Source organism: Schistocerca serialis, chromosome 1, assembly GCF_023864345.2.
Source record: "Schistocerca serialis cubense isolate TAMUIC-IGC-003099 chromosome 1, iqSchSeri2.2, whole genome shotgun sequence".
Classification (NCBI taxonomy): Eukaryota; Metazoa; Arthropoda; class Insecta; order Orthoptera; family Acrididae; genus Schistocerca; species Schistocerca serialis.
The window spans coordinates 872,115,692-872,134,554 of NC_064638.1; the positions used below are offsets into that span (position 1 = coordinate 872,115,692).

The window sequence follows — 18,863 nt, forward strand, 5'->3', positions numbered from 1 at the left end:
CTTTGAATGACTCTAGAACTGCCACAGTGGAATCAGATGGCTGGTAAAAACATCCAACAATTAACTTACTTTCACCTACACCTGTTATAAGCGACCAGACGACTTCACTGTCACACTCAGATTTGACCTCAATAGATACAATATTTTTGTCAACTGCAATGAATGCTCCCCCTTCTATTGCCTCGAATCTGTCTTTCCAATATACATTCCATGGCTCGCTACATACCTCAGATCTTTGAACTTTAGGTTTCAGCCAGCTCTCAGTCCCAATAATAATTTGAGTGTGAGAACTTTCTTGGAGGGTAGTAAATTCGGGAACTTCATTACAAATACTTCGACATTTTACTGATAAAGTTGTGACAGTCAAAGTGTCCCTATTCTAAACGCCATTTGATTTCCCTTGCTGTGAACCGACTGGCGAGTGTTCATCAGAGCACCTCAAACTACTGCCTTACCCAAAAAACCCTAATGTGCATTCCACAAGACTCTGCCACCAGAGTAGCTCCTTCCCTTGTGTAGAGCTACCATGACCAATCAAGGGGAGTCCTACAAATCCCCACGCGATAATGCAGGTTCAAAACACTGCAGCCAAGACCGTCACAGGGTCGACGAAGCCTTTGGCTGAGACCCTCCACTCGGCTCTACACCAAAGGACCCTGATCCACTCTGGGAATAATGCTGCAAATTGCGAGATCCGCTCGCACCCTGTGGGTGAGGCCAGCAGTCTTCACCACCTCTGCCAGCCGCCCGTACGAACTGAGGATCGCCTCAGAACCCACGCGAGAGGCAATTTCGGTGCTGACTTGAACCACACCTTGTGGACGACTGCACCCTGCACGCTCGATAGTCACCAGCAAGGCCGCCTCCATATCTTGGATGAGGCCCCCCGGCAGACATACCAAGTGAACATTGGCTTTCTTTCCAGTTCTGAACGCTGTCTGCCTCAGGGGCTCCATAATGCGCCCACATTGTATATCCCAATAACCAGTAAACCCCGCTCCCCATGAGCCTGCTCGGACACTGCTGAAGGAGCAGCCACCTGTCAACTCACAGGATGAATGGGCGAGACCAGGTGGCCAGTATCCAGGTTGGCCCTCTGCCTTATGGTACACAAACGTGTTACCACCTGCTTTTCACCCAGCTGTGAGGGTGGATCCACTGTATTGTGTGCACTAGGAGGTGCCTCGAAAACAGAGCCTGTGGGGAAAACAAGTGACACTTGAGGGGTCCCATGTGATGCACCACAATCTCTACCATCACTACATCCTGAGGTAGTAGCCTGAAGGTGATTGACTGTAACCAACAGCATGTTCAGCTGTTCACTGACTGAAGCCAGCTCCTCCTGCATCTGCGCACAGCATTCACACATCCTACCCACCCTAGCAAGGCTAACTGAAGAAGTAAACTGTAAAATCAGGAAACCTTAGATATGCGATCTGCTACTCTCGTGATGTGTCACCAATAGGCGCTGATGCTTTAAAGAACTATGTAGATGGCTGTTCAGTGAGCAATTATTGCGCTAAAGACTGCATAAATTTACACTTACAAAAACGCGAGATTAACCGTTTTAAACACAGAAACACACATGAAATTTAATAAATATGCTTTATGGAAAACACAGAAAAGCATAAACACTTAACTTGCCGCTCTGTAGACGCATTTGTATCACAGCTAAGAGCTGGAGCTGCCGGTCTTAAAACAGTTTCGTATTCCCCCTCCCCCTTCCTTGTATCCTGTTGGCGGATAATGGCACAGTTAGATCATTTGCTAGGAGGTCCATTACCTTGAAGGTAGCAGAAAATTTCAAATTTTAAGCAGTTTCCAGAGATATTGGACTGGTGAGTGCTCACAGGACCATTATTGGAAACAATAAATCTCAATTGGTGGTGGTGCTGTATAAAATGATAATTGGAATTTCAAATTTTGGAGTGAATTTATATCGTCACGGTTGTGGAGTTCCCAACCACTACACATCTGCTAAGTGTATTTTATAAAGCACTATAGAATTCCTAAGTTTGTTCTCTCAGCTACACCAGGTTGAAGAAGGAGAAGGAAAGGGTCTACCACTTGATAGGATAGGGACAACAACAACAAATACCACTGCAAGACAGAGTGCACTGCAAAATATTGGCAAGAACTAAACCAAGGTCGTAATAATTGTCATGGCTAAATGTCAGAGATCACTGAAACACTTGTACACCCACACACTGATGTCTCAATGCCTACACCCAGCGCCCCAGGCTAGAGAATGTGTATCACTACTTGATTCGCACACACGAACGTGAAGGGCACACCATCCACTGACTGCCAGGAGCTGTGGTTGCACTGTTCGCTGCTGGCAGGAATATCGCCTTGTCTTGTGGCACCAGTCACAAGAGACTTGCACACGTACAGGACATGCCGGCAGCTGCACACCCATCCCCAGGATCCATATGCCCACTGTACTGAACGCACAGATGTTGGAGAGACTGTCACCAAGCAGTCAACTGATCAATTTACGTGGGGGGAATAATTGTCCAGTGCAAACACCCATCACTTTGAATCTTCTCATGCAACACACACATCCACTTCGGTTGTTGCTCACCCAGCACACTGGTCACTTCGCTAGGCACCACTGCCATGGGCAAGAGCAGACAGGTCAGTGTATTCTTTGTACTCAAGCACCTGTCACAGTCTGAGCTAATCCATGACTTCTAGTCGCTAACTCCTCGTGACCACTACTGCAACCAGCTACAGCACACTCCATATCAGGTTTATACTACAAACCACTTTATAAATTCGATAATACATCTGATTTTATTATGTCATCTGTCCCTGTGTAGGTGGCAGGTTAAAATTTCATAAAAGATATTGCTGCAATGAAAAAACGCCTGATTACCACTCCAACTCTCGAATCATATGCGTGGTACCCTAGCCATCGCTTCCACTCACCAGATGACAAGTCATTCATATCAAATTGATACACTAATTAATTAAATTTATCATGAGAGCCACTTTGCATGGCGAGTAATTCTTTTTGGCAGTCGCATTACTCTCATCAGGTAGCTCAAATCGAAATTACTGGAGGGAAGGCGCTGTTCTTTTCGAGGAATACTATTAAGAACCGACATTTGAAGCTGAATGGAAAACGATTCTACTGGCTGCAACATACATTTTACATAAGGACCACACTATTAAAAAACATGATTGCAACGACTATGGTATTGTCACCCTGCATTAAAAGTGGTCTTGGTTCTACAGGCACACACAAGTATCACTAATGATACCCATGTTAGAAACCATACATGCTTTATAAATTGAGGTATGGTATGCCTCCAAATGAAGTGGACTTCCATACAAATATGACGTTGATTCGGTCAAGGAATGAGGTATTAAGCTGATATCTGCAATTCCCTTGTGCTGCTGCTGGATATTTGCCACGCTAACAAAAAGTATTTGTAACGCATTCTATCTTTATACCACGTAGACAGTGTAACAGAGGTTCTATGATATATCCACAGGGTTATAGGTGTGGGAGGTGATGGTTGATTGAGGATGATCACATATAGTAAATGGTGCGTTATGCGACGAATCAGTTAAAAAATGCAACACTAGATTGAAGTCATAAAAAATATATAAAATCCTATGACCAACACACTGGCTTTTCATATCTATAGTGTTACGCTTTCTGGTAGAAATGCTGTCTGTGATTTGGAATCCGGTCTCTCCATTCAACCACATACTTGTGTTAGATCATATGGAGATGTCTTTTAATGATTAAGCCATTGGTGAATCATATTTGTGGCAGTCTCATATCTCGAAACGAGTCACTTTTCTCGAACCCATCTGCTGAGGACCCCTTACATCAAAACTCCTGCGTGGTTCTAGACAGTCTCTCTTCATCTTGTAACTGTTCCTCATTCTCTACCCCACCCTCCCTGCAGCTATGTCCATCTGATCATTCCAAATTCAGTCGGAATGAGCGGAAGTCGGAGAGTGCTGTACCTACCACCTTCTGTATCCTGTGGAGGAACAGTGTAAGCTGAGTTAATGCGACAGAACTGTGTTTTGATGACTTAGTGGAAATGGGAACATGTTGTTGTAGCTCCGCCAACTGTGTGCAATGTATACGGCCAGCGCCAAACACAGCTTTCTCTTGCAACATGAGGTAGTAGAAAAGACAGTAGGAGCAATTACTGAGGTGTTTATTATCGGAAAAATTAGGAAGACTTCACATCATGTGGGAACTGGAAGAAGGACAAGGATTTTGCCACTGCATTGCAGTGCGTTTCCAAACTACATACAGGTACTGCACTCCAATAAAGATCCGCATCTCTCTGGGTGCATTCACGTCTGTCACCCAAACATTCTCTCCCTCCTCGTTATTCTGTGCCATCCAACAGAGAAAAACTACGAACTATAAAAACTTTGCTAATGTCACCCGGTAGAGAACTCGATAAGATATTACTGTTCCCCTGTCTTTCGATATATCGAAAACAAATACTGTCATTGTGCTAACATCGAGCAAATGTGGCGTCACTATTAAATATACAGGTATTGGTCCACTGGGGCAGGTGGCCAGTTATTGAAGTCGCTTGCACAGACCAGTGTCGCTCATACTACAGGAGGACCATATCCCACACACTGTCAGTCACAAGAGAGGATTCTAGTGTTATTCTTTCATAAGCAGTTTGATGCATTGTTTTTCTGCTGTAACACATCCAAGCAATGTATGACTACAGCCTTGTACTCTGTCACACATTTTGTTTTTCCACCATGACTTCAAGTTCTGTGTCAGGTGTTAAACCGACATTAATATGTTTCGATCCATTAACTCTCACAGAAAGCTGTACGTCACATGCTGTAAACTACGCTCCTCCCACAACATACAATACAGTTGAAATAAAAGACAGAGGCAGTGCTTCTTATTAACAAAAATGTGAAGGACATCACGACATATGTAAACTGGTAGACTTTGAGGCAAGGTGTAGCATTTCCAGACAGCTGTCTGAAGCTCATGTTACAGCCATGCATGTGATCTCTGTTTCAGTACTGGCCATCCCCACAAGGTGTTGCTCCCACCAAGACTCTCTCCCTCCCAAACAAGTCGTGTCAGTCAATCATTATGTGCTAATCAACAGCGTACCAATGGATACATGGAACGGAAATGACACCTTCGATATGGGACGATGTACTATAATAAGCATCACTGATGATAGTGTGATCAATTATAGCAATTTTACCAGTTTTTCCGTAAATTCAATGCCAACCAATGACATGGCAGCATGCTTTCCAACTTCTGTATCGTAGCTAAACCACCCCTCCACTACTTTGCATGTACCACATACTAGAGTGTGACTGTATATAGGTGACTGTGCAGTATGTCCATTCATGGTTAATTTTTAAACATAATCACCAAATTATACCAAATGGCATCCTGTAATGATGCAGCTAGGTCATCTACATATTTCTAGCACTTCAGTCACAGTGCAGAATTTACGATTGCCCATCAGTCCCTGTATGTATGGGAGACACAGAAGTATCCTCGCATTCATAGAACAGAGTTGCAGATTGATAGATCCCCCTGCATTGTCTTTGACCAACATTCCCTGAAACGCAGTCACCACTGACCAGAAGCACGAGCGTACCCATTAAATGCCACGTCTTGTGAAGGAACAGAGCGAGTTTGAGTCCATAACTACTGTCCAGAGAAGACTGTTCCACACCAACTTACCCTCAGCACCCATCCAAATCCAGAAGACCTCTGCAGATGCATGCGTATCGAGAAGGTTAGCTCCCCTTATAGGTTTATAGTAGATATGAGAGTATTGTGATGATACAACAGACAGTTAAGAAAACTGTGTGGTTTATGCATGTTGGAGCCCCAGACAGATGGAGTTTGAAGCATTTGACGTAAATCAACTGTGCTATCAATTCTAAAGGGTTGGTCTAGTGTTTGGAGTCAGTACCAAGAAGGTATTGACAAGAGAGAAATAACCGTAGAACGTAAACACATGCACGCCTAAGGCTACACGTTTCTGCACTTAAACACACTATAATGTTAAAGCCATGTGGTTTATGAAATGTTAGTCATGCAGAATGCAACGCTCTTAATATTATAATACAGGACATATATGTCCAATATCTGGCATACATCCACCCTGCAAGTTTTCTATCCCACTCACTATGGTGACAAACTTTAAGACGATGAAACTACTTCCTTCCACACCAGAGTAAAACATAGATTCTTTGCTATACAAGCAAAAGTATAACTTTACAGAGGTGTATAAGGCCCAGTGCTCACATCCAATTATAATTCAGAAATTATGCTATGTTCACATGAGTCCTATAAAATGACCGTTGCCAGCTGAAAATGCATATGAAGGAAAAGCGATATCTTATGAAGGAATAAACACCATGATCAGTAGCCAGAGGAGATGGAACAGTCCCATCACAGTTTACCACTGCCTCCAGAGGAGATCGCTGTGAATTCCAACTGTCTACAATCTGTGTTTTTTATTGTTATCATGTTATAATGTTTTAACTGTTGTGTATTGTGTAACTGAGGTGCAACTGCTTAACCAGCGTACCGTTTGCCTAGTTTTATGTGGTAAACTGCTTTACAACTACATCCAGGTAGACCATCTCTGTAGCCCTTTTCATTACATCAGATGGGCTCAAAATTATGCTGATAAGTTACGCAATATCAAGGAAGCAACTGCTTATTACACACAGCTTTCCCACCGGGTAATGATATTAATACCTGTATATTATTAATTTATTTTGACACACCTACAACACAAATGAATTTCACGATTTATCAGATTTTTGTAAAACCCCCAAATGTAAAATAAAAAGGTACTTATCTAGCTATGTGGACTGAAGCGTTTCCAGTGCTACAGAATATTTTTTATATAAAATGTAGGGAACATATTAAAGTTAAACATAACATGCAGTTACTTGAAGCTGATTGCAATTAATTTCGGTCACTCTGTATGAGTGTAGGTCGTTTGTCTGCCCCACCTTGTCATTGTTTTCTTCTTCGAAACCGCAATAAACAAAACGATAATTAAACTAGCTCAGACCAGTGTAGCAGACTGAAAATCCACTGCCGCAACAAGTGTCCCACGAATGAGGTGCACTCAAAGGGCTGCAGTGGAGGTAGCTAACGTCACGCACACACACACACACAAACACACACAAAATGCCTTTATGTATCACAAAAGTGTGCTGCACATAAGAATAATTATTTGCAGCATCATTACAGTGCCGTAACACTAGATTGTGAACAAATAGAAGGGAATGTACTTAAGAAACTGATTATAGCTATGAGGGCAGCACTAATATATAGAAAAGCTAAGCTAAAAAATGACTTTGCGTTTGTTTAGAAATATATGACAGTAAGGCACATCAGAGGAAGGAATTGAACCTGCCCCTCCCCCCCCCCCCCCATGTCAGTAGCATTTGTGCTGGTCATAGCTGTGCAGTCTGTTTTACCACTGCAGGTAACTTTTGTTGTTTGATGACCTAAACTCCCCCACCCTCCCCTAACAACTAGGTCATCGACGCCCACTTTCTGCTATAATAGACGACCAGCCTGGACTGTAGGATGCGTAGTTTACATAAACAACTTCTACTCGTCTACTCATTTAACATTTAGTACTTACTCGCAAAACACTTAAGATTCATAGAGAATGTGTGTAAAATTGAATTGCGACTTGTCTGTTGCTCTATGTATAGCAACCAGGGAGTCATTGCTCCAGGTACCTTAGTGCAACAGCAAAGTAAACCACACAGCTAGTGCACGTGAGCTAGTCGCGCACGATCGCCATGCCGACCCCGCCTCCGCCCCCTCCCCAAATTCGAGCGCCCTAGGCCATCGCCTTTATGGACGGGCATGCCTTGAGTATAGCAGCAATTACTCCACGGTAATTGCGACAGAGTGTTCGTTTTTCGAAGTACAGCCGCCAGGGAGAAGACACTGATGGAAGGAAAATAGCCCAATAAAGTACAACCAAATTAGACATTTCGTGGCAGGACAAAAATTTTGTCTTTAAAGGTGCGCCACCAAAAACTGGGAGTTCACACGTGCAACTGTATTGCAACTGCAGAAATCCACTACCTGGGGCGACACTTTTATTGCGTGTGTGGGTCCGGCTTTATACTTAGTATGTTATAACCTCTGTCTGCAGGAAAGTTAATCCTAATTTTGCTTCCTCCCTAAAACAGGCGCTGGACGAAAACATCTAAAATCTGTAATACTTCATACACTTACTGTAATATAACGTAGCGTGGTCATAATTTCGAAGCACTCGATCGCCTTTATTTTCGACAAGACTGCCTTGTTTATGAATATTTAATGTGATCACTGGGTTACAAGGATTACCTCATTCGTTATACAATAGCTGATAAGTATTTGGGCACAGGCTGCCTTTTTGTACGGTTTTGTTGTAGTTATTTTACTTCTGTTATCTGACAGATACGCGTATCAGGAGCACACGTGCGCTAACGATGGACTTTGTAATGTCAAAGGATGCGCGTATTTTCTCATTTGTGGATTGTGATCTTTGGAACAGCGACACGAAATTCAAGTTTTCTGCTACAGAAAAGAAGCTAAATTGAAAAAATTACTTTAATGCGAAATATGGTGGTAAAAAATATTTGCCGTGACTGAATTGTGAGTTATCTATATTTCATACAAGCGATTGGTGTTATTTTAGTATCATGTGCTACATGACAAAGGCTGTCAAGCGAAATGCGAAAGGAATTCTTTTGCGCTGTGGGTAAACTGCAATTTAGGAAAGCACACTGCTTTTTGATGTCTAAGGGAAAATGTGTTATTATTCTTAGGCATCTGAATCGAAAACAGATTGAGCGTCTAACTTTTTTATGCGCTTCTTCGTAGTGTATCTTCCGCACTTGCGTGCTCTTAACATTTATGTTGCTAATCAAGAACGATTTGTTTCATAGCAGGAAATTCCTCCACTTAGTACGATAAGATTCAGCCACTAACCATCCTATTCCACCTGTGTGCGTCAGTTACTTAATACTACACGAAATTTCGCCATTGTGTCGGTGAGATTTTTACATGTGCATGCACCTTTATCCTTTTATATAGTTATTCAGTTATCAGTGTATAGTTTAAGTTGTGTTGGCTTTTTAGACCGTCTACATTGATGACCATTATTTTAGAAATATTATACATTAGAATTTTGTGATCATTTACTATTAAAATCTAAAGGCATTTCAGTGGTGTTGAGCGATATGCAGGTTTTGTAGTCCAATAGCAAAGTTATGCTAGTTGACTTTGTTCAATATTACGCCAAAAATGAATAAGTATGATGCATCGTTCATGCAAGATGCTCTTCATTACTCCATGGTTCTTGCTCACAATTTCCAGCAGATGGGTTTTCACAATAACTACAGTTTACCTTATTGTTTTCAGTACCAAAAGTGATTGTTTAGTTATCTTCTAATCATGGATACAAAGGTGGTTGCATGAAAACATGTGAAATGTCATGATTTTAAGGCACAAAAGATAAAGAGGAGGGTTTTCGAAGTTACACAGAATGGCTCTGCTACCTTAATGCATTAACAAATAAATGTTGTGTTGTTGAAGGAAGGAACTAATTTTTCATATGCTGTGATTAGTTAGCCATTGTTGTTGTTGTTGTCGTCTTCAGTCCTGAGATGGGTTTGATGCAGCTCTCCATGCTACTCTATCCTGTGCAAGCTTCTTCATCTCCCAGTATCAGGTCTCTTAACATAAAAGGAAGGCAAGAGAGGTTTGAAATGAAGTGTAGTATATCCAAAAGATAATGTTCAACGCCCACATTTAATCTTGGAAAAACTGTATTACATAATAAACAAAATTCCACTTGACTATTTTGTTCGTGTTATGTACATGTATCAAGGACTGATTATGAAAAATGCTGGAAAAGGAGGGGGGAGGGGAAGGAGGGTGTGGGAGAGAAGAGAAGGCACATTGTAACTCCTACTACCAGAGGATTGTAAAAAAAATTCCTGTTATGTGAAGCACACAACGTTATACAGTGTGTGTGCAGAGGATGTGAATGTACAACAAAGGAAATGTCAATGTTCTTATATTTGCAAGATAGCCATTTTAAATTTTGCTGTGATCTTCATAGAAAAAATAACTTTCGTGGGAAGAGGGCTCTTGAAGGAGAGGACCATAGGTAAAGCTGCTGAGAGCCTTATACTATCAGAAGATTTATGCTTTCTGAACCTGGGGAAGGCACACGTTTCAGTAGCAGTGCAGGCTCATTCTCAGCATGTGACCTCTTGTTACAGTTGGCTGCCATCACAGAAAGTACTGATTGAGATGTAGCTCATTTTACTTGTAAATTATTATTTTCCCTTCAGGTTACACCTATCTGCATTAGGGAAGAGTCCAATTCCACCCACTGCTTTGACCCATGATGCCATCAATATGACAGAAATGCCTACTTCCAACATATACAAAATGGCAACTATGTCATCACTACATACACAAGGCAACAAATGCAGACAAAAATAAAAAGTCACAAGAACATATCACTCCGACATTAAAATGAAACTAACAGGGCAACTGTGGGAAACAGGGAGTTTAGGGCAGGGACAAGCTAAATATATAACAATTCAAAACAGTGCACCATCCAAAACGAAAATTATCAAAAAGAATCTCAACTTACGACAAAATGCCACAGCTACGAAACCAACAAGAACTGTACACTTCACTCGACCTATAGCTCAAATGAAGTCAACAGTACCAAAAAATTAATCTCTGCAATTCCAAAAAGTGGAATCTGGCATTTTCCTTTATCTGTATAGCTCAAACGAAGCCCTCAATACCAAAAGCCAACACCCACAATTCTGAAAAATGGAATCGAACATTTCTCTTGGTGTATATAGCTCGAATGCAGCTCTCAATACAAAAAACCAACACCTGGAACTCCAAAAAGTAGAATCGGACCTATCCCTTGACCGATATAACCCAAATGCAGATTTTGATATGTACAAAAAAAAACAAAAAAAAAAAAAAAAAAAAAAAAAAAAAAAAAATATGAACTTCACACACCCACATAACTTACACACCACCACCAAAACCCCAACAACTCAAAAACCCTAATTCGCTAGCACAACCAAAATATAATGAATATAAAACAGACAAAACATCACAAATCAGAATTACTATAGAATAAAACCAAAACAAAATCACTGAGGTTGGCTACACACACACACACACACACACACACACACACACACACAGAATCAATCACGCTGTACAATAAAAAAATCAACCAGACTGGTCCTTTCCAAAATAACCTCTGAACACCCCCCCCCCCCCCCCCCCACCACCTACCCATAACCTGCCCCATTAAACCTAAACCCACAAACAATAACCAAAAACTCATTCTTCCCTACCTCCCCCCCCCCCCTCCCCCACACAACCCCAACCCCCTCAAATCACCACCCTCGGCCTATACATTCCCACAACCCTTAAAAATGCAACAAACACGGAAGTTCTCGGGGACACACTTCCTCCAGCAATACTCGTCTAAATGAGATTGCAGGTTGGAAGAGCACTTCTTCTCCCCCCTCCCTATAACATTTAATTATCCCTCATAATCTCCTATGGTATTAGTGCAAGCTCCAGAGTTATAATCTTTCAACTGAATGCTGTGGTTAAGTGTCCATAACCCCTCTTCTCCCAACCCCTATATGATAAAAATGCATAACACGACAGTACTCTACTCCTCAGTAGATTCCTCAACGAACCCCACTAGTTCCCTCTTATAACAACTGCGCAAAGCCCTAAAAGCAAAATAAGCATACCAAACCCTGTAATGACAGTCTCTCACCCACAAACCAAACCAAGAAACCCCCCTCCCCCGCCACCCATCTTCCTCGTAACCAAACCGTGACTTGCCAATTTCGACAAACACTCATACCAATCTCAGGTGCACTAAAACTTAAGGAGGACCTATAACAAAAGTAAGTCACCCATAGCAGCACATAACAAAAAGCTGGTAAACTTATCAGTCATATCCGTCCCAAACAGAAAAACAACAAAAAATAGTAAATTTCATTCTGCAAGACAAACACAAGACTGATCAGACCTAATGAAAACATGTAACTCCATAAGTTGTTTTACATTGACAATGATATCACTAGTGATAAAGTGATGTTGGTGAGGAGGAAATTTAGAAAGATATTGAATTATGCAACCAATCTAACAGCCATAACCTTCTACAATGCCTAACGAAAAAAAGTGAAGCACCCAGAAGGGGAAGTGAAGCACACAGAAGGGGAGGAAGAACTTAAACAAAATTTCGCAGGGCGCGAGATGTTATGTAATGTTATTTCAGTGATTACAAATCTGAGTCAAATTTAGAAAGAACTTGGCAATATGAGCCCACTTATCAGCATTACATTGCACCCCATCTGGCCTGAATGCAGGCACTCATTTGGATGGGAAGGATGTCACAAAGCTGTCGTATCCTCTTGTGAGGCAAGCTGGTGCATAACTGTTGTATCTGATCCTTGATATCTTGGATACTGGCACTAAGTTGCCATCCAAGGTGGTCCCACGTGAACTTTTGTTTTCCACCTTCCTGGTGAAGTCAGCATGTAGAAGCACAATAAGTTATTACAATCCACTTTGTTTCAGGCAGCAGATGCGCCACCACCTCATTCTCCACCTTCTCGACGACTCTGACGGTGTCCACGACCATTGTGAACTTGTGAGTGGGAGCAAAATTAAGTTTCCCTCTCTAGAACTACTATAGGGATGTCAATGCTGATCCCATGAAGAAGGTGGAGAACGAGGGACAGAACACTTCTCAAGGACTCAGATTTCTTAGAGGGGGTCAACAAAGATGGAGTGTGATTATAACCCACTGTCAGCAACAACAAGGCTCCTACATATCTGCTGGCAAAATACCTGACAAGTAGTAAGCCCCTTATATGCCTGCATCGCACTTGCTATAAAATGCCTCAACAGCTTCAGGCTTGAAGGCATTAGAATGTCCTAGTTAGCTTGGATCATTATGTTATTCGCCATGGTGCCTCTACGAGAGCCACTAGAACTCACTGGTCAGAAATTTGATGGGAAGATCACTCTCTTTTTCAGGAATGTCCTGATATCCACATATTTTCTGTTTAATGGAGAATACTAGGAACAAATCGAGGGAGTCACAATGGACACATGAGCAGTGGGATTAAAACTCTCATATAGCCATCCTGATTTAGGTTTTTTGTGGTTCTGCTACAGCATTAAAGGTGAATGCTTGATAGGCCCCTCAAAAAGGATACTGCGGATTTCTTCACCATCCTCCTCCTGCCTGAGTTGTAACTAATGACTCTGCTACCATGGGACACAAAACAATACTCATCCTTCTCTGGTGCTAGTCTCTGGGGCACAGAAGGAAGACTGCAGTCCTTCACCACTGTCCATATATTGCCTCTGTTGGACTCTTCCCATTGGTCAAGCATTTTACAAAAGACACCCAACAAAATCACAAATGCCTCTTGTAATAAATGTGCTATCTGTGCCTTGATTACTGAGATAAGTCATTCAGCTGCACTGTTTCTGAGGGAATGCATGGAGCTAAGGGGATATGGTGAATGCCATTCACTGTGCAAAAATAGCTGCATGTAAAAATCTGCAACTGCACAATGTAGGGGAAATTTGAAAGGAATCCAACACAATATTTTTTGCCAGATGTGTTGTTACTGGTGTAACAGAGTGTGAAATCTATTGTGATTTTGTTCCAATGGGGCACCAACTTTTGACAAGTGTAAAATGAGAAATGACGTGAGGCCTCAAATGCTGAACTTCATGTTTATTGTGTGTGCCATTTAACACGTGCCCATTGACAGATACAGCAGAGAACAGCTTGAATGGAAGAGTACACTTTCTCTACAAACAGTGTCACCAGTTTATACTGATTGCTAGAGTTTGAATTTTAAGGGCTGTCAAGTTTATTGTTGCATTAAGCATTTGGCTCCTAATTTAGTCACTTCAGTGTTCAGTGTCTATCAAGAGGCCAGGAAACACCTTCCCCCACACCTCCAACACCACATAACTTTTGCTCCTTAACAGTAATAATACCCAATGCACTATTTGAAGCTCAAATTACTTGAAAAGTGTGCATGATGGACAAAACAAGAAAAATACTCTTCTTCGTCAAACCTTCATAACTGCAGTTTACATAGTGTTTTTGCTCAAGCAGACAATGTTTGCAGCCTGTGCATTGCATACAGAATGACTACTATTTATACACACACCGTCCATCCAAAAAGTTCTGAGACATACAAGTGATGTCAGGAGAGTAACTATGGTAGCACCTTGAACTAACTACTGTAAGCAACAGATATACATTTGACCAGTCAATTGTCAGTGGGCAGTATTAAGTAATGGACAAGCAGCCATAGTGGGTCAATGTTGTTGTCACAAATCACAATGAAACAATGAGCAGCCATTCAATTTCACATTTTCTATGTAAATTGCTATAGAGACATTTGAGTCCAAGGAAAAGGCTTATGGCGAGAATTATTTGAGCCATGAATGAGTGTTTTACGTGGTGTAAACATTTTGAAGAAAGAAAAATATTGCTCGAGGACAATGAGAGGTTAGGCCATCCCATCTCTAATTCATCTGCCAGAAACAATGAGAAAATTCACCATCATTTGTAAACCAACTATCATCTCTTACGCTGAGCTATCACTGAAGAACTGAACATTGCCAAATCTAGTGTTCAAGATATTCTCTAGAGTGCTCTGAATGAGAGAAAAATTTGTGCAAAGTTTGTCCCATACACCTCGACTCCCAAAGAAATGTGGCGATCCGTGGACACGTGCTGCAACTTGATTGAGATGAAAAATGTGGACATTTGTTTTCTGGAAAGATCATCATGGGTGACAAGACTTATCAGTATGAGTGTACTACAAAATGACAAAACGTGGAATGGGTCTCTGATAGATTGCCAAGACTGAAAAAAGTGCAAATGACAAAGGCGAAAGTGAAGACATATTTTCGGTGATCATGGCATTTTCCACAGGGAATTTATTTCCAGCAGCACCAATGTAAATTGTCAGTATTATTTGTGTGTTCTGTGTCAGTTTGCCAGAGGATTCTGAGAGTTTGGCTGCAACAATGGAAGAAGAGGGATTTCTTCTAGCTGCATGACAATACACCACCTCACTCACATGTTACAGTTTAGTGCAGTTTCTAGTGAAAACACACATACCAGTTCTCACACACACACCACATTCACCCACTTTGGTTTTGAGTGACTTTTTATTCCCAAAAACAAAATTCGCATGAAGGATCAACACTTTGATGACATATGAGTCAAAGAGACGCAAGTGTTGAACAACATACCGAAAAACTTCTATGAAAGTTTCATGGTTGTAATGATGTGCTGTACATTTTACTCACATGGGGCTATGTAGAACATCTAAAGCTTTAAAACCACCATATTAAGTTTTTCTTTTTTTTATTATTACTCCAGTCTCTAGACTTTTTAGGCCGACAGGGTATGGCAGTGACAAAAATTCCCTTATAATCTCACAATAAAATTTCCATTCTAATGTTACAGGTGCTGTACCACATGCAAGTGGAATCGAGTATTGTTATTTCCAAGAGTATCTTTTAATTCTGGTGTTGCGTGTGACTGGTAAGTGATTATTTTTTGTGGTCTTAGTAGACTTGCAATGAATATTTGGCTATTATTCAGTATTTATCCTGGTCAGCTGCTTTTATCCTATTTGGCTGAATACCGAATATCTGGACACTATTTGGCCAAATACTTAAGTAAGATGTTTTTTGAAATCAGATAAGTGGTAAAATGGGGTAAAATGAAAATACTGATTTATTTAATAGTAGTAATAATAATAATAATAATAATAATAATATAATTATAATAATGTATTTTTCTTCTAATTATTAATGTAGTCATGGGTACATAATTAGCATCTATGTTATAAAAATTAACAAAAAACTAAGTCTTAAAAAAATAAATTTACGTATTCTGTACACCCTACCCCCATGAACCATGGACCTTGCCATTGGTGGGGAGGCTTGCGTGTCTCAGTGATACAGATGGCCGTACCGTAGGTGCAACCACAACGGAGGGGTATCTGTTGAGAGGCCAGACAAACGTGTGGTTCCTGAAGAGGGGCAGCTGCCTTTTCAGTAGTTGCAGGGGCAACAGTCTTTATGATTGACTGATCTGGCCTTGCAACACTAACCAAAACGGCCCAGCTGTGCTGGTACTGCGAACGGCTGAAAGCAAGGGGAAACCACAGCCGTAATTTTTCCCGAGGACATGCAGCTTTACTGTATGATTAAATGATGATGGCGTCCTCTTGGGTAAAATATTCCGGAGGTAAAATAGTCCCCAACTTGGATCTCCGGGCGGGTACTACTCAAGAGGACGTCGTTATCAGGAGAAAGAAACCTGGCGTTCTACGGATCAGAGCGTGGGATGTCAGATCCCTAAATCGGGCTGGTAGATTAGAAAATTTAAAAAGGGAAATGGATAGGTTGAAGTTAGATATTGTGGGAATTAGTGAAGTTCGGTGGCAGGACGAACAAGACTTTTGGTCAGGTGAATACAGGGTTATAAATACAAAATCAAATAGGGGTAATGCAGGAGTAGGTTTAATAATGAATAAAAAAATAGGAGTGCAGGTAAGCTACTACCAACAGCATAGTGAATGCATTATTGTGGCCAAGATAGACATGAAGCCCATGCCTACTACAGTAGTACAAGTTTATATGCCAACTAGCTCTGCAGATGATGAAGAAATTGATGAAATGTATGATGAGATAAAATAAATTATTCACGTAGTGAAGGGAGACGAAAATTTAATAGTCATGGGTGAATGGAATTCGATAGTAGGTAAAGGAAGAGAAGGAAACATAGTATGTGGATATGGAATGGGGATAAGAAATGAAAGAGGAAGCTGCCTGGTAGAATTTTGCACAGAGCATAACTTAATCATAGCTAACACTTGGTTCAATCATAGCTAACACTTGGTTCAAGAATCATAAAAGAAGGTTGTATAAATGGAAGAATCCTGAAGATACTAGAAGGTATCAGATTATATAATGGTGAGACAGAGATTTAGGAATCAGGTTTTAAATTGTAAGACATTTCCAGGGGCAGGTGTGGACTCTGACCACAATCTATTGGTTATGAACTGTAGATTAAAACTGAAGAAACTGCAAAAAGGCTGGAATTTAAGGAGATGGGACCTGGATAAACTGACTAAACCAGAGGTTGTACAGAGTTTCAGGGAGAGCATAAGGGAACAATTGACAGGAATGGGGGAAAGAAATACAGTAGAAGAAGAATGGGCAGCTTTGAGGGATGAAATAGTGAAGGCAGCAGAGGATCAAGCAGGTAAAAAGACAAGGGTTAGTAGAAATCCTTGGGTAACAGAAGAAATATTGAATTTAATTGATGAAAGGAGAAAATATAAAAATGCAGTAAATGAAGCAGGCATAAAGGAATACAAAGTCTCAAAAATGAGATCGACAGGAAGTGCAAAATGGCTAAGCAGGGATGGCTAGAGGACAAATGTAATGATGTAGAGGCTTATCTCATTAGGGGTAAGATAGATACTGCCCACAGGAAAATTAAAGAGACCTATGGAGAAAAGAGAGCCACTTGTATGAATATCAAGAGCTCAGATGGAAACCCAGTTCTAAACAAAGAAGGTAAAGCAGAAAGGTGGAAGGAGTATATAGGGGGTCTATACAAAGGTAATGTACTTGAGGACAATATTATGGAAAAGGAAGAGGATGTAGATGAAGATGAAATGGGAGATACGATACTGTGTGAAGAGTTTGACAGAACACTGAAAGACCTGAGTCGAAACAAGGTCCCGGGAGTAGACAACATTCCATTGGAACTACTGACGGCCTTGGGAGAGCCGGTCCTGACAAAACTCTACCATTTGGTGAACAAGATGTATGAAACAGGAGAAATACCCTCAGACTTCAAGAAGAATATAATAATTCCAATCCCAAAGAAAGCAGGTGTTGACAGATGTGGAAATTACCGAACTATCAGTTTAATAAGTCACAGCTGCAAAATACTAATGCGAATTCTTTACAGACGAATGGAAAAACTGGTAGAAGCCGACCTCGGCGAAGATCAGTTTGGATTCCGCAGAAATGTTGGCAATACTGACCGTACGACTTATCTTAGAAAATAGATTAAGGAAAGGCAAGCCTACATTTCTAGCATTTGTAGACTTAGAGAAAGCTTTTGACAATGTTGACTGGAATACTCTCTTTCAAATTCTAAAGGTGGCAGGGGTAAAATACAGGGAGCGAAGGGCTATTTACAATTTGTACAGAAACCAGATGGCAGTTATAAGAGTCGAGGGGCATGAAAGGGAAGCAGCGGTTGGGAAGGAAGTGAGACAGGGTTGCAGCCTGTCCCCGATGTTATTCAATCTGTATATTGAGCAAGCAGTCAAGGAAGCAAAAGAAAAATTTGGAGTAGGTATTAAAGTACATGGAGAAGAAATAAAAACGTTGAGGTTCGCCGATGACATTGTAATTCTGTCAGAGACAGCAAAGGACTTGGAAGAGCAGCTGAACGGAATGGACAGTGTCTTGAAAGGAGGATATAAGATGAACATCAACAAAAGCAAAATGAGGATAATGGAATGTAGTCAAATTAAGTCAGATGATGCTGAGGGAATTAGATTAGGAAATGAGACACTTAAAGTAGTAAAGGAGTTTTGCTATTTGGGGAGCAAAATAACTGATGATGGTCGAAGTAGAGAGGATATAAAATGTAGACTGGCAATGGCAAGGAAAGCGTTTCTGAAGAAGAGAAATTTGTTAATGTAGAGTATAGATT

The 18,863-nt window shown here is 41.0% G+C and overlaps 1 protein-coding gene across 2 annotated transcripts in view; it reads left to right on the plus strand.

Moving 5' to 3' along the window:
• Nucleotides 1-8,487: 8,487 nt before the first annotated feature.
• Nucleotides 8,488-18,863, plus strand: part of LOC126486072 (uncharacterized) — a 63,907-nt gene continuing 53,531 nt past the window's right edge. Inside the window, exons 1-2 of one of the 2 annotated variants that reach the window (XM_050108922.1) lie at nucleotides 8,488-8,656; nucleotides 15,582-15,659. The gene's annotated coding sequence lies outside the window, so the exon portion shown is untranslated. Of the gene's footprint in view, nucleotides 8,657-8,963; nucleotides 9,055-15,581; nucleotides 15,660-18,863 lie in introns of those variants that run through there. The other variant, XM_050108923.1, reaches the window with a different exon arrangement.